This window comes from Micromys minutus (assembly GCF_963924665.1).
Source record: "Micromys minutus genome assembly, chromosome: 21".
NCBI classification, from domain to species: Eukaryota; Metazoa; Chordata; class Mammalia; order Rodentia; family Muridae; genus Micromys; species Micromys minutus.
The window spans coordinates 46,865,639-46,892,563 of NC_137956.1; positions in this window are offsets into that span (position 1 = coordinate 46,865,639).

Here is a 26,925-nt window from a genome sequence, read left to right on the forward strand (position 1 = left end):
TTTATCTAATTTAACATAAATATGTAACTGAGTTATTACATGACCAATATTTCTCATCTACAATAGGGCATAACAGAAGGCTCCTCGGTGCTTATTTTAACAGCTCAGCTTTGCTTGTTTGCCAGTGGAGCCTGAAATTAGTGGTCTGCGGTATAATGGTGCTGTTTTTCTTGGGGGGGGTTGTTTTTTTTTGTTTTTTATTTTCCTAAGTAGCATGTGAAATTACACTGCACAGAGACACTGGCCACGTTGCTGAGACACCATTAAGTTGTCACGGTCTGATAGTTTTCAGAAGCATCTCATCTGTGTGGTGTCTCATTACTAACCACCGTGGTGCCCGATGTGTGACAGAAAAGAATCAACTACAAACATAAAAGAGAGCCCGTGCCGAGGAAAATGTAACCTTTTCATCCCGGTACACGGATCAGAATTAGTCAGAGGGATGTCCTCCGAGCACCGTTCCAGGTGTGAATCCTTCCTCCAGGAGGATCCCAGGGGAAAAGACTGAGAGAAGAGGACACTGAAGTCATCACTGTCTCGTTCCCGGGGACACAGCTGAAAGTCCTGGTCCTGCCTTGGGGCTAAGGAGACGGGTCAGTCAGAAAAGCACCTACCCTGCAATTGTGGGAACCGGGGTTTGGGTTCCCACAGTTCTTTTAAATAGGTACATACCACAGTGCATGTCTCAGATGCTGTGGAGGAAGAGGACCCCGGGGCCTCGAATATCCCAAGAATATGTTTTTATTTAATTCTAGGTGTGGAATATAGGGCTGCTTCCTAGCAGCTGACTATGATTTGCCTCATGCTGTAGCAGAGGTGCAGCTTTTGTTTTGTTTGTTTTCCAGCTGCAGACAGTTCCGTGATTATGTGACAGTTGGAGTTCTGGGAACTTTCCAGAGGGTTCCAGAGGATATATGAATGCTAGGGCCCCAAAAGGTGGGATCGGTGGTTGTTAGTTGTTTGGGGGTGGGGGGCATTGTGGTTTGTGAGTAGTTGTGCTCAAAGAAGAAACAACAAGAAAGGAAACTGGACTCAGATCTCTCCCTCTCTCTCTCTTTCCCCCTTCCCCCTTCCTTCCTCCCCCCCCCCCCCCAGTGACAGGGGTGAAACTGTGAGGAAAAAGGGTAGGAAAAAGAAAGACCCACAAAGGAACGAAGTCCAGCTACAATGCACATACTTCCATATGCTGGGGCATGTATGTATGTAGACACACACACACACACACACACACACACACACACACACACACACGCACAAAGTTCCATCCCTATAACTCAAACTAAACGTGAAGAACTAGAGAAGTCATTCTTGCCCATAGAGAGTATGAGCTCAGACTTGTGGGAGAAGAAGCAAGTGAGCCAGTACAATTACTTTCATTCTGTCTTCATGTTCCAGATATTATGAAGAATCAAAGGGGTATTGGGAAAACTGCCTGGGGACATTGCCCCAAATGTCTTGAGCCACTATTCTGAGCACTCATTACCCATCAAAACTATGCTAAACACATTCTCTGGTAGACATCAGTCAAAGGCATATTTTCTCACAAATGAATGGTGTGGGGGAGCCCAACTTTGGCATCTTTGTCCCTTCTGATTCTTTTCCCTGAGAAAACACCGCTTTAAATCACTGTTTGTTCTCATAATGGACTGGTGCCTTTGAGGCCTTTGCTACTTAAAGAGCTCTAATGTGCAGTCACTAGGCATGTAGAGTTTGTACTGATTATATGTAGCTCAGAAAATTTCAAAAACATCTCCCAGGAATATTTCTCCTTGGAACTCCCCTGTGACTCTTCTGGAGGCTGGTTCTCAACAGAGCACAGAGGCAAAGTTTTATCCTGGGGGGGGGGACTTCCCACAGAAAAGGGAGACATCAAAGGGGTACATGTGGACACTGGGGAAGTCTCTGATTTAACTGTGCCACCACAGAGAGGAACAAAACATCTTGTTCAGTGGTACTGGGAACAACAGCAACAGGAGCAGCATCCGGAGGGGCAGCAGCAGCAGCAGCAGCAGCAGGAGCAGCATCAGGAGCAGGAGCAGCAGCAACAGCAGCAGGAGCAGCAGCAACAGCAGGAGCAGCAGCAGGAGCAGCAGCAGCAGCAGGAGCAGCAGCAGGAGCAGCAGCAGCAGCAGCAGCAGCAGCAGCAGCAGCAGCAGCAGCAGGAGCAGCAGCAGGTATGACTCTGTCTGCTCTCCGGGCTCCCTGGGATAGCTCTTTTTCAGTCCCTTCCCTTGCACTTCTCTGAGCTTACTTTGGAGGACCCCAACACACTCATTTTTAATTTCTGCTAAACTTGATGGATATATGTGGTAAGTGGCTGTCCTGTGCCCCCCTTAGACCTTGACAGGGCTAAGTCTTAAACATGCCCTCCCTTCCATGGATTCCTGGGCCATCCTATGTGTCATGGCGTGCCCATCCATCCTTCATATCCCTTCACTCATTGGAAGTGCAAATCCTCGGCAGAGAACCGTGTGGAGGAAGCAATGGGGCTAAGCTGCTCCCTTCCCTGCTTCCAGGAAGCGGGCAGAATGAAGAGACTAGAGAACGAATGTACACATCAAAAGTATACCCCAATAATTTACCTCCTCCAGTTGGACCCCACCTCCCACAGCTCACCACCTCTCAGTCATCACTGAGGTACAAATGCATCTGTGAATTAACCCACTTTGCAGAGCAGAGCCCTCATTATCCAGACGAGATCTACATGTTGGGGGACAAGCCTTCGCCATGTGAGACTTTGGGAGGGCTCGCGGTTCACAGGCACAGCATAAAGGAATTGTTCTTTTCATGTTTCTTCACTCCCAATAATGACTTTGAATTTCAACTTATAGCCTAGCTTATGGGCTTCTCATTTTTTTACAAAGGCACACATACGGGAATGCCAGCTGTCGACTTTTCATTCTCCAGAGCCTACCATCTCGTGGGTATTTATGTGTAGAACAGACCACCCAAACTAACACTGGTGGAAAGTTGAATCTATAGTGGAAATAAAGCTCTGGGAATGGCACAACTGCAGACTGGGCACCTGTCTGTTTACTTCTTTCTTCCAAATAGTCAAAGCTTCAGGGTCAGAAGTTTGGTTTGTTGTTTTGTTATCTATTTTCTTTTTCTGTTACTGCATATTACTGATATTCACTAAAATAAGTAAAAAAGAAAATGTGTGTGTATGCGAGTGTGTGCATGAGCACGTGCATGTGTAAATGTGAGCGTATGCATGCCATGGTGCATATCTGGAGGTCACAGACAACTTGAGTCTCAGTTCTCCTGCCTTCTGCCTTGCTTTGACACAGGGTCTTTGTGTTTCACTGACACATACACCAAAATAACTGGTCTCGAGATGTCAGTCATTCTCCTGTCTTCATCCCCTGTCTCCCCAAGGCATACTGGGATTGCAGAGGCATGCTGGAATTGCAGAAGCAGAGGCATGCTGGGATTGCAGAAGCAGAGGCATGCTGGGATTGCAGAGGCATGCTGGGATTGCAGAGGCATTCTGGGGTTGCAGATGCGAACTTGCTGCGTCCAGCTTACATGTAAGTTCTGGGTTCTGAATTCTGATAATCATGCTTGCGCAGCAGGTGATTTACACACTGGTCCGTCTTCTCTGTCTAAGAGTAAATTGTTCATTGGAAGCTTTTATAACTAAACTAGTTTGAGTAACAGAATATAAGGAACCCCAAAAGCTCTCCAGCACTTGGAGAAGCGAAACCACGGAGAAGCAGTAAATGGTGTCCATAATGGTTTTCTGTGTGGTTTGTGTCCATAAATGGTTTTCTCTTAAGAGCTGTGTGTGGTTGCAATTATACAGTCAAGACAGGGCAGAAGATGGAAGAACGTGATGCATATATGCTCCAGTATGTGGTGGGTTTGGAAACCAAAGCCTCCAGCATGGGATGCCAAGCAGCCTATGGTCAGTGTATGAGTCTTAGTTCTTCACGCCAGACTTCCTTCTCCAAAGAACCCCTACAGGGACCCTTGGTTCTGGAGATGCGTCTGGACTAGGAGTCACAAGGCAAGCTGCTCTGTGTTCTCTAAGGCTCACACTGGGGTGCCTGTATTCAGCCTCTGAGCTTATCTCTCACTCACCAACATTAGTGTTCCGTTTGTGTTATGTTTTACTGCGGCAGAGCCTCCAGTGGACCAGGAACTTGGTATGTAGCATAGCCTGTCTCCAAAAGTGTGAGTCTCTTGTCTGGAGATTACAGGCAATGCAGGATGGCCTCCAGCTTCCCGTGTAGCTGATGATAACCTTGAGCTTCTGGTCCCCTGGATGCCACACCTCCTCAGTTCTGGATTGCATGTATGTGCCACCTTGTCTAGTTTATGTGAGGCCACTTATAAAACTAAGGTCCTCAGCTAGGCTAAGCCAGCACGCTACCAATTAAGCTACATGCCCCAGTCACACCTTGAAACAATGTACAGGATATTTTCCTAATTAATTTTAATAGGCAAGCCCTAAAGCAGTAGTTCTTAATGCAAACCCTTTAATACAGTTCTTCATTTTGTGCTGACCCCCAACCATACAATTATTTCGTTGCTACTTCATAACTGTCATTTGCTACTGTTCTACATCATAATGTAATATCTTTATTTTCCAAGGGGCTTAGGTAACCCCAGGCTGCCATGTTACATGTAAAGGTAACGATTACTAAAACATTCTAAGCTACTGAAGGAGGAAGAATGTTCACAAAAGAATATTTGAATGAAAACATGAGTGAGAGACTGGGAAGATGCTCAATGGGCAGCATGCTTGTGCAATCGTGAGGATCTGGGTTCAGTTCCCAGCAACCATATAAATGCAGGGCACAGTGGTGCTTGTAACCACAGCACTGGAGAAGTGGAGGCAGGTGGATTCCTAGCGCTTACTGGCCAGCCGCCTATGCATAACCAATAGCTGGTCCTGTCTAGGAAAACAAGGTGGGGGCCTCCTAAGGAACCAGTGACAGACAGACAGACAGACACACACACACACACACACACACACACATGCACATAAATGCATGCCTGCACTTGTACACATAGATGATAGACCAGCTCCTTCTGGGGACACTGCAGAGGAGCTCACCTTGAGAGAGAGGTGTTTCTCAGAGCAGATAAAATACAGGAGTGATGTCAAGAAGAGATGTACATGGCGCAGGCACCAAGAGCAGACTGGTCTAAAGAGTGCTGGACAGGCCTCACGCTGTACACACATTGTCTTCTTTCGAGGGGACAAGGAAGAAGAAAATATACAAATCCTGTTTCCTATGGCTTCCATGAGTAGATAGGGAAGCCACACACACACACACACACACACACACACACATACACACTGCTGAAGTACTAATCACTCACCACTAAAGCTTGTCAAAACAGGAGCAGTCTGATCTATAAATTTAACTCACACACACACACACACACACACACACACACACACACACAAAGGAGAAAAAAATGGCCATTTCCTAAAATAAATACTTGGGCAAAAAAAAGCTGATTTCAGATGTGCATGTCTATTAAAACTTTTGAATAAAAACATGGAGAATGGACGAAATAAACAGAGGATTAAATGCTGCCTCCTGTTAGCTCACAACATCACAGGGAGAGAGCTCGGGGCCCTGCTTTTGCTCTTGATCAGGAGCGGAACTAGATGATGCCTTCCCAAACCTGCTTTCCCATGGCATCTCTCCTGCTCAGGGTGGCGGGCAGGGCGAGGATTGGATGAGAAGGATTCGGTGATGTGAAGTGGAAGTTTCTGGCTGTGTCACGTGATGCAGACTCATGTGATGTTTGGCTGAGGCAAGACCCCTGGGAGGACACGTGATGTTTGGAGAAAGTGTAAATAGGACGCAACGGACAGTGACGGCTTCACTGGTCTTCACTGATCTTCACTGCGTTGAGAGAGGCACAGCGTAGAACTTCAGGCAACCAGGCTGATCCTGGCCATCCTGCTGCCTTGTACCCATTCGGTGGAGGCATGGTGTTTTCTGCTGGATTGTGCTGCTGTTGATTCGTGCTTGGTGACACTCGTGAACTGGACTTCTGGTATTCTGAAAAATGGCAACTGAAATTGTCCCAAAGAGCTACTTCTAAACAGGTCCACGTCCCTTCCTCCTGTTTACCATCTTTTCTCCCCTGCCTTTGGATGGTGGGCTAGAAGGGGTCAAAGCATCTGAGAATCCTTACTGAAAGTGGGTTTTAAAAAATCTAAACTAAACCTACAGTGATGTTCATAAAATCCAAGTCCATGGTCATCCCCTTGTCTCAACAAAACCACCCCCTTGACATCAAAGATGAAAAGAAATTGAGAAAAGGAACACACACAGTCACAGTCTTGAGCACACTATAAAGCTGAAATGCAACCATTCCAAATTCTATCATTCTCAGTACAAACAGTTTTTCATTCATCACGAGAAGCCTGCCTGGCTCTGCTGGTTTCAGCCCCTTTCCATGGCTTTTCTCTAAAGACCTGGACTTCTTTGGAAACACCGCGGCGCTTACATTAAATTCTCTCCTCTCCTTTTCCTCCCGTGCTTGACCCTACAGAAAGTAAAATTCCACAAACTGTGCCGTTACTGAAAATACTTCAAAAGGAGACAGGACCAAAATAGCATGGCAGACGGGCATAGCGGCCACTTTGTCTGTCTGTGCCCAACCTAAGAGCAGTTGGAACTGGGAAAATAAACGGGATTTAAAAATTACGATTGTGTGTATGATGATTCACCATCAGGGGGTTTGAGAAGGGGAATATCACGGAATTGAAGCCCCATACACAATTGATCCAGGTCAGACTGTGCACTAAAGAAATGACAGCCAGGCCTCTCTGTATAGCCATCAGAGGCAAGCTCCAGCTGTAACTGATTCCTTATAGATGAGGAATGGGCACCAAGTAGACATCACCCTTCTGCCAATGGGTATGAAATGTGGACCTACTACGTGCTTTGCCCTTTTGTCATGATTTTTATTATGTTATTTACTGTTAGTGTGGATGTGATGTGAGTATATGATGTGGGTACGGGTGTGCTGTGGTGTGAATGTGGAGGTCAGAGAACAGGTCTGTGTACCTAGCTCTCTCCTCACACCTCCGTGTAGGTCCCCAGGATGGACTTGAGAGCACCCGATTTGAGCCGTAAGCCTTTCACCCTTTGAGCCTGTGATCTTCACAGAGGAATGAAAGAAGGGTCACTCTATCATCTTCCCGGGGAAGAGCGCTAGCACATGGAAGCAACTCCAGCGCTTGAGAGGCTAAGGCAGGGGAAACATGTGTGGTAAGGAAGAAAGGGGGCTAAGAGAGGGGACCGTGGGAAAATGGTCTACTGCACAAGCATGGGGGCACAGGTTCAAATCCCCATCTTCCACATCGAAGCTGAGCGCGTCTGCAACTGTCCATCACAGCAGTTCTGGGGAGACAGAGAAGTGGGTGCTAGGGTTCGTCAGCCATCAGGGCTAGCCAAATCACCAAGCCGTAAGTTAAGTTGAAAGCGTTGTCTCAAAAGGTGAGGTGAAGAGTTATAGTGAAAGACACTTGACATCAATGTATGGGCTCCCCATGGGCACATATAGGCAAACACACACACACACACACACACACACACATACAACAAGCAAGCAAACAAACAAATAGACAACAGTAAGGAGAGAGGGGTAAAGAACAGAGAGAGTGGACAATAAGATAATAAAGAGGTGCTGGGTAAAGTCTAAGCAGCCCTTCTGGAAACTTCCAACAAGGTCCTGAAATCAACAAAGGGCCTGACTCAGGAGAAATAACCAAAACCTCAGCTGTGGGGCCAAGAAGGTGATTAATCTTTTAAGCAGCCACTGTGCACACGGAACTTCTCTTAGTGCGTAAAATATTGCCTAATACTAACTTTCAAAATAGAGCCCATTAAGTAGCTATAAATGTAGCCACTCTGGAGGAAGAAACACTAAAGGATGGGGAGAATTAAACTGCACATGGGCCACAATGGTGTCACTGGGATTTGAATCCAAGGTCACACAAGTGACAAGACTCAATTTTCCCATGAACTCACACAGGGATGATAACAAGTCAACATTTGGGTTCTTCAGAGTCGAACAGAATGACCAGGGTGAGCCAATACCTCAAGAGTCTGGGATGTGACGCTGACTATTAAGGCATGGTTAAGGACAGATAAAATGGCTTTGAGTCATCTCTCAATTTAACATCATGTCTTCAGCTCTGCATCCCTAAAGAGACAGATGGTCAAGAATGGGCTCTAGATTTTTTTCCTGTGCTTTTAAATGTTTGCAGAGGATGCTGGAATGAATATGGAGCCCTTGCGGCCAAAGCACACAGCCTTCCCTTCCCTTCCTGCTTTACTTAGGTGTGTGTGTGTGTGTGTGTGTGTGTGTGTGTGTGTGTGTGTGTGTGTTCATGCATGTACTCGAACATGCACACACACAGAAGCCCGAGGACAACCTTGAATGCCCTTCCTTCCCCAGGCACTCTAGACAAGGTCTCCCACTGGCCTGCAGCTCACTGAGTAGGTTACAGTGCCTGCCAGTGACCTCTGGGGATTCTCCTGCCTCCTCTCCGAGCTGGGCTTGCAAGTGACAAGTGCGCACCACCAGTGGATTCCAGGGACCAAACTTAAGGCCTCTGCTGTGTGACAAGCTCCTTACCAACGGTGCCGCCTCCCCAGACCTGTGCTCTTGTATTTTAGACTGAATTTTGACTCCACCCGCGTATGATAAATCGATGCCAGTGAGACCTTGAAATCTATTATCTTAAAAGTTAATATATTTTTCACCTCTGGCAGAAAATCCACAAATGATAGGAACGGAGGGGAAAATGCTAAGGCATACAAGGAAGGGAGAAAGATGGAATTTCAACTGGGTGCAGGGGACACATTTTTATTCTTGGTACTTGGAAGGTGGTTCTCTGTAAGCTCAAGGCCAGGTAAGGCAATGTAGGGAGACCCTGTCTCTGAAACACGGGGAACTTGTAATTTTGGAAATCATGGCATTATCAGACAAGAGAAAGTGCATCCACAGTGGGGGTCCTCTTTCTAACATGACTCATGCCCCCAGGTTCCCGAAGGACCGGATGAAGGGGCAACTGGGAAAGAGGAGGGGGCGGGGTCTCAGAACTAAGAGAAAGCCTGGTGTGTTTCAAACTCCTATTCCTGCAGCTGGAAATGTGTGGAAATGGGCCTCTGAAGACACTGCGGCCAGAGGAGGAGAGTGGGTGTTCTGCTTTGTCACAATACAGCTTACTGCTCTGAGACAGGGTCTCTCCCTGGATCTCCTGGACCTGTTCCTATGATTCAGGGGATACAGGTGTGTGGGAAGGGACCTCTGGCTCTTTACATGCATTCTGGAGATCCAAACTTGGCTCTTCATGTTTGCAGAGTAATCTAAGCTATCTCTCCAGCCTTTAAAACTGAGCTTAATATCTCATCAAGCTTCTTCCTCCTCCTCTTCCTCCTTATCTTCTTCCTTTTCCTCTTCCCTCTTCTCCTCCTCCTACTTCTGGTCTTTCTCTTCCTCTCCTTTGTCTTTGAGGCAGGGTCTCTCTATACGGCCTGCGCTGACCTCAAACCTGCAGTTCTATATTGCCTCTGCTCCCCAAGTACCAGGATGACAGGCATATCCAACCACATACTGTTTTGCTTTAACAACCTTTTTTTTTTTTTTCAGGATTCTTCAGTGGCCATGTGGCAAAGTTAAACCAGCACGTTTGATGAACTACAATACAGCCTTCAAAGACGCCTGTGAAAATACACACTTAAATGCTGTTCACTAGGCAGTAACACACTAGTCTTTAAAAATCTTCCCCAAATGGATTCCTTCATAGAGAGAGATTTTCTAATATCTCTAAAATGATTCCATTGATTTTTAAATGCGATTTATGTAGAGTTTTACAGCAATATATTCATCAAATACAGAAATATAAGGCTGCGTTCAATCTGCAATTTCCATACCATTACATGCGGATGATGTAATTATGGGCGATTACTACCTTAGGAGAACCTGGTTGTATCTGAATCAAAATATCCTCTTCTCAAATTTTTTAAACGAAGCTATCAATCCATTACTGCCTAGGTCTAAGTACGTGTGTTAGGATGCATACTCTGAGTGGTTTTTCTTCTCTTTATAGCTGCTCTGAAACGCAGATTCACAGGCATTATTAGATGTGTGATCAACCCCACAGAGAATTGCCAGGAATAAATGGCTTTGGTAGAGCTAACTGTTAAAGCTCGCATTCAGCATCAACATCTCGCTCTCTGTTTCCCTCCTATCGACAAAGCCTCTCTCAAATAATGCTTTGTTGATAACTCCCATGGGCCTGTGTATTCTGGAGTTGTTGAGAAACACTCAGATTTGTTTTTCATCGAATCTGATGACTTTGGCCCCCCTGTGTTTAACATATCACAAGGTTTCAAATTATACTGTTTCCCACTACAAGAGGAATGCATCTAGAATTTTCTTACAGACACTTAGTGTTTCCTGTCTGTTTCTGTAAATTTATGGAGCTGTGGGAAACTTCTGAGAAGGTCTGAGATGGCTCATAGGGTAGCGCTTCCCACCAGCCTAACATGAGTGAGACCCTCATAGGGTGAAGGGGGCAACCTGGCTCTTGCCTGCTCTCTCCTTATGCCCCTACCCTATGCCCAAAATAAAGGCATTTAAAATGTACTAACTCTTAATAGAAAAGGTTTGAGCACAGTTCAACTATAGAAATGCTATGGCTTGAATGTGGAATCAGTTCATATGTTTGTTAAACACTTGATCTCTAAGAAAAAACTAGTACCATCTAGGATTTGGATCTAGTTGGTACACATGGGGTTCCAGCAGTGTTGGGATAGGGTTATGACTTACAGCCTATCTTTGATTCCAGCCCAAACCTCTCAGTTCTCTGACAGACATGGAAGCTGCCACAGAGCCACCCACTGCCACAGCTTCCCCAACAAGGTGAACATTGTTCTCCTCAATCCATGGAGACAAACCAAAACTCTTGTCCTCCTGTAAATTTCTTGGTGTTGGGCATTGTCTCAAGGCGGGGAAAACACTGGATGAATATAGATGGTCAGTCTCAGGAGTGGGCCTCTCGCTGTGAGGAGCATGAGCGTCTGGTTCACAGGCCTTGAGGTCTGGTTTATGAAAGGAATGTGGAAGACTGTGGAGCAGCAGCTAGTGGAGCAGCACTTTGAAGCTATGGCCAAAGCTTGCTGGGCATTCTGGAGGGACTATCGCAGACCAGCGTGTGCAGAGTAGCATGTGCAGTAGAATGTTTCGGAGGAGACTGGGAATTGGGCTGGAAGATATTCACGCCACACTACGGAAAACAGTCCAGCCATAGCCTATCCCTGTTCTTGGAAACTGAGTGAAGATGAAGTGTATATATATATAAATATATACATATATATATTTTACTGGGATGGTGGATGGAATTTCCAAAGTGCAGCATTGAGACTTCAACAAAGTCACCACACACTGCTATTAACCAGGTTTATGAGGGCTGGAAAGGGGCAGGAAGAATTGGGTACCAGACCAGCTCCTGAGCTTTTCTTCCCACAATGGAGACTCACAGGAAGCTCATGGTCATGGGAGGCAAGGATGGCTCAGCATCAGGAAGCACAAGAATGCATTCTCTTATTTTGATAGACTAGCCAAAACGTTGACAATGCAGATGGTCAAAGGCATTTTATGAAACTCTGTATCCATTTCTAGTTAAAAAAATCTCTTAAGTTGGATTAGTAGACACCTCTGACAAGTACTATTCTCACCTGGGAAACAGAAGAGTTCATCACTGAAAGAAAAATCAAGACTCAGAGATGAATGCTTGAAGTGTGAGTCAACTCGGAAGAGTAACATTTTAAAGTAGCAAACACTTTTTGGAGGTCATTTTTGCAAAGTATCCAATATCCTCAAAACCTGAAGATCCTTTGACTCACCAGCTCCCTGCTCATCAGGTCCTTGTCCTGTAAGATACGCAGCCGATATGTGCATATCTGTTATCCGGACAGGAAAAGAGCAAAGTAAGCGCCAAGCTAATGCAACAGGGAAGAAACAAATATTTACATATATGCATATGCATGCACACCTGTTCTATGTGTTTAAAATATTACATATGCATCATTTCAAACATTACCCAGAATACATCAAAAAAAAAAAAAAATCGATGGGTGAGTGTTGTATTTTAGTTCCGTTGAAAAATGTCCATCTAAGTATAGACTTAGGGTGTGCCTTAAATTTTCACAATAATAGATGGAATTAAAAATAAATCCCATACTTATTAATATTTACTAATCTATATTCTATGTGTATGAGTGTCTTGCCTCATGAATGTATATACACTGAAGACGCCCAAAGGCAGCACCGGATTCCCCGGGGAATGAGTTCCAGATGATTGTGAGCTACCATGTGGGTGCTGAGAACCAAGCCCAGGTCCTCTGCAAGAGCAGCAGGTACTCTTAACAGCCAGGCCACGTCTCCAGCCCCATATTCTTTCTTCTTTTAACTATTTCAAAGTTTACATATTTACTTATGATAAACACATAGAGTGTGTGGATCCTGAAGAGCCAGTAACACCTAAGGTCAGGGCTGAGCCAGCATCTCTTTACGGCAGGATGACATCGGTCTTCTCTGGTTCCTGCAAGCAATGCTGCTAGACAGGAAGAGGAGGCTGAAAGGCAGTATTGATGGTGATATGCTGGGGGGTTCCTGAGAGCCAGGATGGGAGTAACTGGGCATGCTCAGATGCAAGAGGAACCCTGCCCATTGTTACTAAAAGCTGTGACACAACACCTGGAAAGGAACTAGCTGACCAAGGAAGGCTTCACTGTGGCTTACAGTTGACAGATGCCCATCATGGCGAGGGATTGGGGCAGGAGGAGCCTGTAACAGCCGGTTCATCCCAGTGACAGTCAGAAAACAGATATATGCTGGAGTTCAGCTCATTCAAGCCCCTTCTCCTTGTCATTCAGACTGGGACCCCAGCCTGGATGATGGCGCCATGCACAGTTAAAGTGGATCTTTCCCGCCCTGATCTACAAATCCATTCACAGACACCCAGAGGGCTGTCCGTCAGGTGAATCTAGATCCTGCCACGCTGATAGTTGTTATGAACTGTCACACTATGTTGTGATAGAATCGTGGCTCGCATCTGGCAGATACAGTTCCACATGGAAGAGGTTTATTGAGGATGACAGAGACAAAGAGAGAGAAAGAAGAGAAAAGTGGGGGGGGGAGAAGGAAGGGTCTGCCTTTTATTTAAACTGTGATGTAACTGCTCTCAGGTAAAGGTGAGAACCAAATGTATGATGGGAATGTATGGTCATTGCCATGGCAACAGATGTGCAGGTCCCTGTCCCCTGTGGATGACATTTGATGGTATTGGAGGCAAAAGCGGGTTCCCGATACCAACACATGTTGCCGACGATCGGACTTGTTAGTTGTCCTTGAAGAGAAAACATGACAACAGTTCCGGCCTAACTGGACAACTCCTAAAATGCTGTGCAGGAGAGCCTGCCATGGCATGGATCCCTGGCTGCTTCCCTCTCCAAAGCTTCTCCACAAACAGCACAGACAGGCTCACCAGAGAGCATGAGTGTCCGCTGGGTCACAGGTGCCACTACACGGCCCCTGTCCTCGATGTAGACCACTGGGAAACCCAAGGCAGAGGTTCTGCAGGGAGCCACATGCAAGTGAGGGCTACCGTGTCTCAGCTCAAAAATCACAAGGACCCCAGTGCCTTTTGTCTAGTAAAACAGGTTGAGCTACCTATCAAGGGGCTTCAGAATTTTATAAACACCTTGAAGACGGGGGAAATTTTATTAACTCTGGGGAAAAAATAAGCATTTTGAAACCCCCAGCCCCGGTTGGTTTGTTCATATTTGTGCACGGCCCACATAGACCTAGGAAAGATTTCTAATTCTTTGGAGTTAAAAAAATATATCTGGGGGAAAAAAGCTAAATATGCTTTTTTTTTTTTCAAACTATTTCTACCCTTGAGGAGTTAAAATGCCAGAGCCATTTCGCATATAACCCCAAAAGCAAGTTGCCTGCAAGTTTATACATAGGTGGGTCTTGTTCTGAAGTTCCTTCCATTGGTTGACTGTTGAAGCCCTGAAGTGCACATCTAAATAGGGAGTTTATTCTACAGAATGCTGTCCTCGGGTCTTTATATCCCAGGTCTACTGACACAGGAGTGGGGCGGCTGTTGTGAAGCTGGGTTCTGTATGTCCCATTGTCAGTGACATTGTAGCTTCCCCACCCCACCCTCCAGACACACACTCCACAGCCCCTGAGTCCCACAGACCACCTCCCCTTCTGCAGATGTGACAACTAGAAATATCCCCTGGCATATGGGAAGATCCATCCTGCCCACTTGAGAAAGTATCTAATGGCACTCTGGCCCACATAAAATGGGACGTCTCAACCCCTAGATATGAAAGTTATGAGAAACCTTACATGTGTCAGACAGGCAGTTGCTTAGAACTGAATTTAAAGAGTATAAAAGAGGATAACAATAGGCTTTTTAGTTATCTGTTGGGATTTAACCTAATTTAGATGAAATTCAAAATTTACCAGAGGGTGTGTTGAAGAGGAAATCTTTTTTATCAAAGAAAAAAAATTCCCATAAATTTTGCACACAAGGTTTCACTCATTTCTTTGTGTTCTACAATGGGGAGGGAAAAGCAGGCGTATGCTCCAAGGCGAAAGTTATAAAATTCCATTTTGGCAAAAGCACTCTCTAATGAGCACATTTGAGTAGTGCCATAGAGAGTTCTATGTTTCTCTGTGTCTCTCTCACACACATCACTAATAGGTTTATATATATATACATATGTATATATGTATATGTGTGTATATGTACGTGTGTACATATGAATATATAGATATATAGATATATGGATATATATGGGTATGTGTGTGGATATATACATATATGTATATACATACATACATACATACATACACACACACACACACACACACACACATACACACACACATGTTGAAACACTGACTCAAAGACTAAACAAAAGTATAAAAGAAAACCAAAAGAAAAATGAAAGAACATCCTTTTGTAGAAATTCACTGTTAAGTGTGAATGAAGGGGTTTCTCCCATGGCGACCTTACCCAGTCCGTGGAACTGCGTGGAATAGAACTGATTTTGCTCTCAGCTCTATCTTTGCCTCCCTTCCTCTCACACACCCTAAAGCATCTCCCTATCTACACAGCGGAACGAAGCACCTAGTTAGACAATAAGCCTTTGGGTGGCTTCTTTACGTAATGATGACCTGGAGTGACAGTTTGGAGCTGGACTAGACTAGTTCCAAACGTAATTTATGAATTAAACTACCTTGTGTTTCACAGCTGCTAGTACACAGCTCAGCAGATACTTTCAGTTTATAATTACCTCATTATCCGTTTAGAGGAAACTTTGGTTGTCTGTGATTTAGTTCCTTGGACTTTTTTTTTCTCCCAAACCATCATCTTCTCAACTGATGCCCTCCATATGCTTTCTAACACAGGGTCTCTGAGAGACCTGAAATTCAGTCAGACTAGGTGGGCAGGACAGTGAGCGCCAGGAGTCTTCTGTCTCCACTGCTCCAGGATTGGAAGCATGCTACAGGTTTTCACGTGGTTTCTGAGAAACTACTTGGATTTGTGTGGCAAGCGTTTTACCAACTCTGAGCTCACCTTTAAGCCTTCAAACTATAAAGCTTCCTAATCCCCAGCTTATAGGTAGCAGATAGTGGGGCTTAACCTCCACAAGTGAATGACTCAACACTCAATTCTTCCTTCCCCACCTCTGTTCCCCTAGTCTCTACTGGGATCCTCTGGATCCCCAGTAGGCTCAGTCATGGGGCTGCTACAAGGTCACTTGTTTCTAGAAAATTCCTACAGTTTATTGTCAGAATGCTTTTTTTCCCCCTATAAGACAGAAAAACATTTAATTGGGGCTGGCTTACAGTTTCAGAGGTTCAGTCCATTGTCAATATGGCTGGAAGCCTGGCAGTATGCAGACAGACATGGGAGGGACCTGTCTCTCACAGGCAGCCAGCAGGAGGGTCTGCAGCACTGGTGCTGAGCACAGGAGCCTCAAAGCCCACCCTCACAGTGACAATTCTTCCAACAAGGCCCACCTTCTCCAACAAGGCCACACCTCCTCCAACAAGGCCCACCTCCTCCAACAAGGCCACACCTCCTCCAACAAGACCACACCTCCTCCAACAAGGCCCACCTCCTCCAACAAGGCCCACCTCCTCCAACAAGGCCACACCTTCTCCAACAAGGCCACACCTCCTCCAACAAGGCCACACCTCCTCCAACAAGGCCCACCTCCTCCAACAAGGCCCACCTCCTCCAACAAGGCCACACCTCCTCCAACAAGGCCCACCTCCTCCAACAAGGCCCACCTTCTCCAACAAGGCCACACCTCCTCCAATTAGGCCCACCTCCTCCAACAAGGCCACACCTCCTCCAACAAGGCCCACCTCCTCCAACAAGGCCACACCTCCTCCAACAAGGCCCACCTCCTCCAACAAGGCCCACCTCCTCCAACAAGGCCACACCTCCTCCAACAAGGCCCACCTCCTCCAACAAGGCCACACCTCCTCCAACAAGGCCCACCTCCTCCAACAAGGCCCACCTTCTCCAACAAGGCCACACCTCCTCCAACAAGGCCACACCTCCTCCAATTAGGCCCACCTCCTCCAACAAGGCCACACCTCCTCCAACAAGGCCCACCTCCTCCAACAAGGCCACACCTCCTCCAACAAGGCCCACCTCCTCCAACAAGGCCACACCTAATAGTCCCACTCCTTGGGCATATTCAAACCACCACAGAGCCTAGTGAGTGGAAATTAGGTAATTAGGGTCAGGCACTCAGACCTTATCTTTTTTCTGCCTTTGCTTCCTAGATGTCATTCGGGAAGATCCTTTCTTCAGTTACACACTTCCAAAAGGATGAACCCCCTCTCCACTGGATCAACACTATTGGGGCCCAGTGATAAAGAACTAAATGAAAACATAGAAACCATGAGTCAAACTAAAACTTTTCTCACAACTGATTCACTTTAAAAATTTCTGACAAGGAAAAGGACTACTTATAATCACATTTACCCAGATATTTATTTGGAAATGTGGTTTCCACGTGGAGAGCCTGGCTAAGTGCCGTACAGGGGATGTGGTCTGGAAGTGTGCTGCCGCTCTCTGCAGAATGTGGGTGTGCAGGTCAGCGGGCGCATCTGGGATGCAACCTAGAGTGCTGCTGTGGAGACTGCCGACTGTACACAATCTGAGATGCTAATGTAAGCGCAAGGCCTTCAGGCCGAGTGCCAGCGCTTCCTGCCTTTCAGACCTGTCAGACTCGACAACCACAGGAGTCATTTTAAAGACCCTCGTACATCTCAGTGCTATAGAAATACCTTCATGCATTTGCAATATATTTATTTGCAATGCGTGTGTTAATACACGATGATTCCACCTTACAGATGGTTTCCCTGTCCATATTTTTCAGTGGTTTCCCAAAGCAAGCTAAAAACTGAACAGTAAAAAAAAAAAGAAAAAAAAAAAAAAAACCCAAAGACATGCATTTCAAAAATATTTTTTAATTGGTTGCTATCACAGGTGCCATGGTAGATTTCAGAGCATTTTGCTCCGCTCACCTCTCTATCCCGTCATGGGACATGAATTCAATCTTTTGTTCAGTGTATCCACACTGTACACACCACCCGTACAAAGACAGGAGATCCCCAGGCGTTTTGGGGCCAGCCAGGTTCAAGGAGCTCCTGGTTACTCGGTAACAGCCCGAAGCACTGGTGGCACTAGAAATTTGGATGTGTCGGTGATAGTCATCCGGTTCATTCTTCAAGTGTCGCCTTGCACTGTGTGACAAGCAGGATGACTGCCACTTGGAACCGTAGAAAAGGCCTCAGAGGCTGGTATGCATGCCTTGGAGGACTATGAACAGCCGCTCTTGCCTTTCATTTAGAGCCTGAAGTTTTTCAGAGTTGTAAGCGTGCAAGTCCACATGGTGAACACGGGCTGGATCCCACTCGAGGTTGGGGCTTTGGGATTGTAATCCCATAGGTGAGCAGAACCTAACGATGTTGGAGGCCCTTTAGTGGCATCCCGACCTGCTCCCTCCAGTGCTAAGGACGCATGGTCTCTTACTATAAAAGAGTTTGAGGCTTAAAAGATGATTTAGTTTGGAAAATGAGGCTGGGGGCGGCTTGCAGGGCAAAGCATTTGCTATGTATCCATGAGAACCTGGGTTTGGATCCCCAGAACCCACACAGAGCCATATATGGAAGCTCACGACTGTAATGCAATGGTTTCTACAGAGAGATGGGAGTCAGAGACTGGAGGATCCTGAGACGCTTTGGGCCATCCTGACGTATGCAGCAGTGAACAACAAGACTGTGTCTCAAAGAAGGTGAAGGTTAAGGACCAACACCCTTGGTTGTTCTCTGACCTACACATGCACACACACACACACACACACACACACACACACAGGGACAGGCATATAACACTAGTTATGCCCACACTCGTGTGCAAAGATGCACATGCATCATGCACAAAGTTTTACATTGAATTACTAGGCTTTGCCCAGGAAACTGGCTTTCTCAGCTTCCTTTGAGGATCCCTGGACACATGGAGAAGTCTTGCAGGAAGGGCTTAGGTGTTGTGACTCTTAGAAAAAGGACAAACTCATCAGTCCATTCTCACCCCCAGAACTCCTTTATGCTACAAGCCTCCCACTGTCATTACCTGAACCCCATCCCTCAACTCTGGGGGAAAATCAAAGTGGGCATTCCCATTCCTTCTTGGCTCAGGAGTCACATGAGGTCAGCCTGTAGGTAGCGTGAACAGGGCACAAGGCCAGACCAGGCCCCTTATATCACTGTGCCTTCTGAGTCCCAGCGAGAGCTCAGGGAGGATTCTGCTGATGTGCCATCACCGCGCGGCAGACCCTTCATTAGCTCTCAGCAGAACCAAGCAGCTATGCCCAGGGAAAAGACAAACTGCTCTTTTCTCTAATCATTAGCAGCTACTCGGAGCTCAGTCAACTCGGGAGCATGAACTGGAAAGTCTGGGCTGCAGAGGGCAGCTGGGGATGAGGTAGGGCTTGTTCTTTTCAAGATAACCCACATAAAGATAGTTTTCAGAAATCTATCACTAGTTGGAACATGTTTGTTTGTTTGTTTGTGGAACAAGTGTGCATGCACTCGCACATGTGTATGTGTGTAAGAGTGTATATGAGTGCCTGAGTGTGCAAGTATGTGTGTATGTGTGTGTATGAGTATGTGTGAATATGTATGTGTCTGTGTGTATGTGAGTGTGTCTGTCTATGTGTATGTATGTGTCTGTGTGGAGGGTATGTGTATATGTATGTGTGTGTATGAGTGTGTGTGCGTGTATGTATGTGTTAGTGTGCCTGTGTAGGTCAGACCTGGGTGCTGATTCTCAGGTATTTGTACCTGCATCTCTCATTGCCCTGGAACTTCACCAAGTAGGCTAGACTATAGGCTAGGCTATACCTTGCCCGTGACTCCCAGGTCCACCTGTCTCCTTCTCTCATCTTGCCGTAGCTAGAAGGCAGACATCCCATGGCTATGGTGTCTCCAAAGTCCCATGGTCTCCAACACAACCCAGCTTTCATTTTCTCAGCTTCACACAATAGCCTGTCAGGGCCTTCACTCAGGAACCCCCATGCTATGTGCCTGGCTTCGGTGACTCTCCTTAACCATGGGGAAGATTCTGCAAACCCTTTACTCTTTGTATCCTTTCTGACTCTAAAGCCAGAACCTGTCTGCCATGGATGCAGCTAAATTCTGTGGCTGTTTAGGATAGAGTCTGGCTCCCTCCTTGAATTGTATTTGCATATGCTTTGTTCCTTGCAGCTTTTTGACTGGTTGGAAGCTTAGCTGGGTGGGGTCTTCCCCAGGTCACCACTTCCTGATCCCTTCCTGCAGGAGCCTTAGCTCAGACAGTAAATATCCAGGTGTCTTTTCCCCCTCAAATTGTATGTTTTGTATTTCCCTTTTGCCCTGGTCACTAATAACCACCAGATACAGTCAATAAGACACTGTCTAGAAATGTCTCCTCCCAACTAAATTACTCCAGAAGTTTTCACCTTGCCTTGGAAAAGTGCTCAGGACAAGGGCAAAAGGTAGCCACGCTCGTTGCTAGGATATCACAAGAGGAGTCTTTTAGTCCAGTTGCTAATACTGCCTCCCACTCTGAAAACTATTGAGCTAGGCCTCCATTATCCATATTGTTCTCAGCACTGTCTTCTAAGTCCCTTCTAGGAGGGCCTGTTAATTCCACGTCAAGTGTGCCAGCACGTTTTTAGTCCAAAGCCCCAAAGTCCTCGAATGTCTCCAAACCCAGCATGGCCCGGCCTGCCATGGCAACGGTCCACTCCCTGGTACCAGTTTCTTTATTACTTTTCTATTTCTGGGATAAGACACCATGACCAAGGAAACTTGTAGGAAAAAAAATGGGTTTGGGAGGCCTGCAGTTGCAGAGGACGAGCCCGTGCCTATCACAGCAGAGAGCGTGGCAGCACGCAGATATGGCGCTAGAGCAGTAGCTGAGACTTTAGTCTTGCTCCACAAGCCCACATCAGAGACAGCTAACTCAGAATGCCTTAGGCTTTTTAAAACCTCAAAGCCCACCTCCAGTGCCTTAGTCCTCCAACAAGGCCACACCTCCCATCCCTTCTAAACAGTTCCACCAACTAGGAACCAAGCATTCAAATACATAAGCTGGGGCGGGGGTTGGGGTATTCTCATTCATACCAGCACAGCAGGTCTATGAACTAAGACCTTAGAGCTTGTCTACCAATAAAGACACAGGGGGCAGGAGAATCCTGTAGGAAAGCACTTGGTGCACACACTTTGTGACAGACCAATTCACCAAAGCATTTACTCATTTTCCTTTGGTGAATAGTGAAGGGCGGTGAGCATGACCCTGGTTAACAGGGATTCACAGGCATCTCGGGCAACATCGCTCAAGATGCCATGGGAAAACAGATTTTGGCAAGAGCCTGTTGTGTACAATGACTTCAGGAAAGCACTTGGGAAGGCTGGGATTTCTGGGACGGCTGCTGGTTTAGATACCTGGTGGAAGGAGCAGCTGGGCTGGAGTTAGAGCTGTTCCTAAAAGCCATTCCTAAAAGCTGTTCCTGTGCATATGCTGTGCAGGGGGTGAGAGGCTAGAGAATGGGAATTAAGTGCAAGCCAGCAGATCATTTTCCACTCAGCCCCTTCTTTACGATGGCCAAGGGTAACTCATTTAAGAGCCAGGTAAGCGCTAGAGACTACAAAACCATTCTCCAGGATCAGTGGAGCTGGTTCAGTTAGTAAACACACCGTATCCTTTCTTGTTCTTGGAACACAGCCAACCAGAAATAGATAGTAAGATTAATTCACGGAGGCAAGGAGAAAGCATTTTAAAAGAATGCTTAACAGCTTGAGCCTGTATTTTGGGTTACTTCATCATCTCAGAAACAAAATGAAGAAGCTGAGAAGGTGGCTGAGCTGTTAACGTCCTTGCTTCACAAGCCTAAAGACCTGAGTTTCACCCTCAGACTGGGGCATGCCTGTTATCCAGACATGGTAAGAGGAGAGACTGAGACACTGGGGCCCCATTGGCTGGGCAGCTAGCTTAGCCTACTTGGTAAAGTCCCTGGTGAAGGAGAGAAGCCAGCATCAAACAACCAGGAGAAAACACCTGAGGATTGATGAAAAAAGGTTGGATTCTAACTTTCATATTCATTTGCATACATATGTTACTTATATCAACACACACATATATTTAAATATACATGTACACACTAACACACACATGTGAACACACACTCACATAAACACACTCACACTCATACACACACATATATATGAACCCATACTTACATTAACACATACACACTCACATAATAAAAACCCACACACTCACATGAACACACTTACATGCACTGGAACAAGACTTTGGCTTCTACAGCCATAAAAACAATTCTCTAGCTTCTGGGTGGCAATGATCCCACACTGAAGTCTATCATCCCTCCAAAGTATAACCTTGCTGGAAATTGAGGGATGCCAAGATCAGAACATTCTAGCTACGTACTATTTACTGATGTTTTTCTTGGTCCACTGTATTAAGTCCTCTAAACTTGACAGCTTCTCCCTTTTCCTGATAGGAAAATGCACTTACAGAGAGCTGAGAAGCCTGGAAATAACTCAGGGCAAAGTCAGGAATTAAACTAAGACAGGCTGAGAATTCTACCCATCTAAGAAGTAGCAACACCTCCCCTCTACTTGTCACAAGTACCACACTGAACTGTGCAAAACACAAACAAAACTCAGTGCTTGGAAGGCTGAGGTGGAAGGATTATAAGTTCAAAGCCAACCTGAACTACATAGCAAAAACTTGCCTCATAAGAAACAAAGAAGCTGGACCTGAGGCCACAGACTCATAATTCCAGCTTCTTGGGAGGCTGAGGCAGGAGGAACTCAAGGCCAGCCTGGGTAACTTAGCCATACCCCGCCTCAAAATAAAAATAAAAAGAACTTAGCTTGTCTGAGTCAGGGTTTCTATTCCTGCACAAACACCATGACCCGGAATTAAGTTGGGGAGGAAAGGGTTAGTCAGCTTACACTTCCACATTGCTGTTTATCACCAAAGGAAGTCAGGACTGGAACTCAAGCAGGTCAGGAAGCAGGAGCTGATGTAGAGACCATGGAGGGATGTTACTTACTGGCTTGCTTCCCCTGGCTTGCTCAGCTTGCTTTCTTATGAAACCCAGGTCTACCAGCCCAGGGATGGCTCCACCCACAATGGGCGGGGCCATGGATGGCTCCACCCACAATGGGCTGGGCCCTCCCCCCTTGATCACTAATTGAGAAAATGCCTTCCAGCTGGATCTCATGGAGGCATTTCCTCAACTGAGGCTCCTTTCTCTGTGATAACTCCAGCTTGTGTCAAGTTGACACAAAGCCAGCCAGTACACCTGAAGACCACATGAGCTCTGACTCTAGGTCTTCACACTTACCACTCCCTGCTTTCCAGTGCACTGGCCTCTTCTGTTAACTTAGCCACAAGTTAAAATTCAGCATCAGCCTGGGTGTGGTGACACACATCTCTAATCCAGGCACTTGGGGGAAGAGGCAGAAAGTTCAATGAAGGTTCAAAGCCTGCCTGGTCTAAGTGATAAGTTTCAGCTCAGCTGAGGCTATATAATGAGAAAGAAGAAATCACAACCCCTTCCACACACTCACCAAGGAAGGAGTGCTGACTAAAGCACTTCCTGCCTGTATAGGGAGAGGACCTGAGAGTTCAGTTCCCAGCACCCATATCATGTGACTTACAATGACTTCTGACTCTATCTCCAGAGATCTGAGATCTCTTCTGACCTCTGCGGACACCTGCATATGCAAACGCTTAATAAAATCGATCCTTTTTAAAAATAAAGAATTAGGTATATCAGTTGATTTTTCCGATGTGGAATACCTCCTTCCAGAACCTTCCCAGAGCCTTTTCCTCTCAGCCCTCTGCAGACCTCAGCCATCTAACAGTTTATTTCCACTGTCAGAAGTTACTTCAGTGTCTGATTTGTTAGCTTCTTCATTACTGAGTGGCTATGTTATATTTCAAAGACCTTAGCTTCTGCAGAGGCAGTCCTCACAGTACAACCTCCATCCTTCTCCATGCCCTGGCACCGCCCCTTCCCTCCCTCCAGGCCAGGAGTTCCAACACCCACCACTGACCCTGAGCAGGGTACATCCTTAAAGGCCCTGCACCAGGCTTTGGGAAGAAGAACTTCCAAGAAGAAAAGAGTCAGTTCAGAGAAACTGCCAGCACGGCACCATCTAAAAGCAGGACCAAGCCAGAGTTGACCTGTGGGTGGTGGCTGATTGGGTCAGGTCCCTTGCTGCAGATAAGGGCTGAGTGAGCTAGTTGTTGGCGACAAAGTGGCAGAACAAGGTGCTGGGCGCGTCTATCTTTCTTTCCAGGGACAAGTGTAATCATGGGGAAGCAGGAATCACTCTAACCTCAGCACATTGCTTAGGGCCCGGAACATACCAAGTGCTTAATAAAAACGTGCCAGATGACTCCAGAGTTTGCTATGGCTTATCTCTTAAGTGGCCAATGAACTGCAAAGGTCCTTGATGCTCTCCTTACTGAGCCACTTTCTCTGAAAGAATGTCCGGGGCATTACCATAAGCTCTTTAGCCTTTAAAGGTAACCAAACAAATGGAAACATTTCCCAGGCATTACCACTCCAGCTTATACACTGTAACCAAATGAATCAGGCAGCGGATCTCAGGTTCTCACAGATGGCAGAGGAAGGCAGAAGCATCTATAAATACCATAATCCAACCCCACGGATCTTGGTCCAAAGTCCAATTTCAGGAAGAAGGGATACAAAGAGAAAGGAATCTCCCTTTGTCTTACGCCTGGGGCAAACCTAGGGGCAGGGTGGAGAGACTGTAGCTTGACTATTGATTTACCTGCTAATAAAAATGGATAAGTGGGCTCACTCCTGCTGCTGGAGACAAAGGGCATGGGCGGGGGCCCCTGGACAAGCTTAAGTCTTTCTACTTTAAGCACAAGAGCATCCCTGGTCTTGAGTGTGTGTCTTCCCTGCATTGAGTGAAGGATATAAGCATTTAATGTCACCTTAAGCCACCCAGGGGAAGCCCTAAGTTCATGGTGATATTGACAGGTTTTAAAACAGCACATGCTCAGTTAAAGAATACGAATATATCACCTGAACAAAAATGAAAAGGAAGGCAGGCCCCAGCTTTTCATATTAAACATCAAGTGTGGACTGGGGAGATGGCTCAGTAGGTAAAGTGTTTGCTGTGTAAATGTGAGGACCTGAGTTCAAACCCCCAGCATCCATGTAAAAGGTGAGGTATGGGGGCACGTGCCTGTAGCCCCAACACTGGCTGGTAATGGTAATCTTGACTCTGAGGTCTAACTCAGACATTAGGCTTTGTTTTCTGTGAGAGACTATACCTCAAAGAAATACAGTAGAGAAGTATTAGAGAGACACCTGTCATCATCTCCACTCTATGATGTAGACAAGCACACAGGTGCATGTGCATGTGTGTGTATTCATGCCTGCATGCAGAGAGATAGACACACACACACACACACACACACATTGTGAGGTAGAGCCTGACATGGTAGCATATGACATTAATCTCTAAGCTTGTGAAACTAAAGTAGGAGGATTTATTTGAGTCTAGCCTAGGCTGCATAATAAGAACCCATTAAAAAAAAAATAGGTTAAGGACTGTCTTAGTCAGGGTTTCTATTCCTGCATCATGACCAAGAAGCAAGCTGGGGAGAAAAGGGTTTGTTCAGCTTACACTTCCACATTGCTGTTCATCACCAAAGGAAGTCAGGACTGGAACTCAAGCAGGTCAGGAAGCAGGAGCTGGTGCAGAGGCCATGGAGGGATGTCACTTACTGGCTTGCTTCCCCTGCCTTGCTCAGCTGCTTTCTTATAGAACCCAGGTCTACCAGCCCAAGGATGGCACCACCCACAATGGGCTGGGCCCTTCCCCCTTGATCACTAGTTGAGAAAATGCCTTACAGCTGGATCTCATGGAGGCATTTCCTCAACTGAGGCTCCTTTCTCTGTGATAACTCCAGCTTGTGTCAAGTTGACACAAAACCAGCCAGTTTAATCACTATTCTTATTTCCATTTGATAAGTTAAGATACAAGGGGTTAAACAACTTCCAAGGGTATTCAGCTAAGATGGAAGGGGCAAGCCAGCATCTGGGCCCATTGCAGGAAGTTGGAGATAATTCAAATAGGTAAAGGGCATGGCATGAACCATGGACCCGGGTACACATCACTGGCAGGGCTATCTCATGGCTAATGGCTATCCACATAGCTCATTCTCAATCAGCATCTAGTTGCATCTCAAAGAGACTCAGGGCATTATTCGGGAACAGAAGCAGAACACGAAGGTCCCAATTATAAGAGCAACAGGAGAGACAACCACAAAATGTAGCCTCACAAAGAACCAACTCGGTACACGCGGTTCCTGCTGATGGTTCTTCTGTGAAGAATTAACCATCCAGAACAGGAGGGGTTTGGCACAGATGACGTTTCCATCAGTAAAACTGAAGCCTACCAGGACCCCCAAGCGTGCAAGCACTCACTGCATGCTGGTGCAAAATAAAATACAAGATTGTTCAAATGGTTGAACAGAATGTTCCCAGGTAAGGAGAATAATCAAGGTGCATGTGATTAAAAATCCCACTGTTACATATAAAACATTACTGAAGCATACCTCATAATGCAGTTCAGTGGCCTTTGGTGATAAATGGTGAGCAAGTTGAAATAAAATGAAACTAAGACATGCACACACACACACACACACACACACACACACATACTCACAGATACACAAATGCACACAAACCCACACACATACACAAATACACTCGTGCACACACATATACACACAAATGCACACATATATGGGCAAAATGAATGCCCAATGGCCTTTTTTTTACAGTAGTAAAAGATAACTCAGGTCCAGAGGATTCCATTCCCAGTCTCTCTCATAGGCACCGAAGTGTCTCTGAAGACACTCACTCGAGGAAAGAATTTTAAATGAAGGCAGGAAACCAAGGGAAATGGCCCTTTCGAGGGACTGCCAGGTGGGTTTATACTCCCTGTATATCATCATCACGATTCTAATGCTAGGAAGAGACACCATGATCATGCCAACTCTTAAAAAGAAAAACATTTAATTGGAGGCTTATTTAAGGTTCCAGAGGCTTAGTCCATTCCCATCATGGTGGGAGAATGGGGAACACAGGCAGACGTGATGCTGGAGAAATAGCTGAGGCCTTTACATCCTGATCCACAGATAAGTAGAGAGGAAAAAAATGTTGGGCCAGCATGGGCTTTTTGAACCATCAAAGCCCATCCCTCCCCAGT